Source organism: Ostrinia nubilalis, chromosome 8 (genome assembly GCF_963855985.1).
Source record: "Ostrinia nubilalis chromosome 8, ilOstNubi1.1, whole genome shotgun sequence".
Taxonomy (NCBI): domain Eukaryota; kingdom Metazoa; phylum Arthropoda; class Insecta; order Lepidoptera; family Crambidae; genus Ostrinia; species Ostrinia nubilalis.
Genome location: NC_087095.1, coordinates 7,426,851 through 7,427,967, shown reverse-complemented (window position 1 = coordinate 7,427,967; position 1,117 = coordinate 7,426,851). Strand labels below are relative to the sequence as shown.

Genomic DNA, 1,117 nt, shown 5'->3' with positions numbered 1-1,117 from the left:
CTTTCTGCTACTTTTGAGTGCATTGGTATTCGCTGGGTGCGAAGTACTAGGTGGGGGTAACATAATCTATCGCAGCGCTCATGGTGGTCAAAAGTAGAAATAATGTAAGCTATGTCATCAGATGTATCTGTCAATGGCAAAGCGATTCTACATAATACATTTTAATATCATTAATTAATCACATAAAAAGGGTCCTACAGGGAACTTAAATAAAAGAGTGGACTGTATTTCGATAGGGCTGGTTTAATAGCCGTTTACAATTTGGAAATAACTAGACTATACAACGTGGTAGTACAAAAATGAGTCACAGTAGTTGTTGTGCACAGATGTTTGCCTTATGATGAGAGCGTGAATTATTGAACTCTGCCCTTGTTTTGTTCTTAATTCTTCTACATCTCGGACTTGGTCCAGCCAATACCAACAACTTTCCTTTAAATACGGTCTGTGGTTGGAATTTGATATTGTAACACTCACAAACCCGGTCTTCAAAACAATACTCATTTCGATCTGAAAATGATATTTAATTTATTACTAGCGATACAGGAACATTTAAATATATTTACTGTTATATAATGAAACCGTTAAAGTAGCTTTTTCTTTTTGTTTTACTGTAAAACTACAACTATAAATGAAGTAAACAAACCCTGACTCAATCAAAATTAAACACACTTTTTGGACTTACCTCATTTGATTTGAATGACCAAAATGATTTCAAAACCTTTTTTCCACCCAAATCGTGGTATCACAACAATTTATTAGTCGAAAATATTTGTTATTTTTTCATTTCGATATTTTTTCACAAATAACGACCTAAATGTCAATGTGACAGAGCCCACAAAGTTGTGGACGCTAGTTGGCGCTGTAATCGTGCACAGAGCCAATTGGATGGAAAAGTTTGGGATGTACTCCTGAGTTTTTGACTGTATTTTGTAAATGAGTGGATGAAATATCCTTTGTTTTTTGCTGTTGAAAAGTTCGTCAAATACTTTTGGTATCCTTCTGTTTGGCCAAATTACTTTTCGCCAAATTTCACTTCGCAAACAACTTATCGCCAAAGTTTCATTTCCCAAATGAACTTTTAGCAACTGTACTTTTCGCAACTAATTCATTTGGTCAA

At 34.6% G+C, this 1,117-nt stretch overlaps 1 long non-coding RNA gene across 1 annotated transcript; it reads right to left on the bottom strand.

Moving 5' to 3' along the window:
- Nucleotides 1–223: 223 nt before the first annotated feature.
- Nucleotides 224–876, bottom strand: LOC135074159 (uncharacterized). Its single transcript, XR_010257762.1, has 2 exons — nucleotides 683–876; nucleotides 224–507 (listed from the first exon to the last, which is right to left on the bottom strand). It is a non-coding gene; the product is annotated as an uncharacterized LOC135074159 (long non-coding RNA).
- Between the last annotated feature and the right edge of the window lie 241 nt (nucleotides 877–1,117).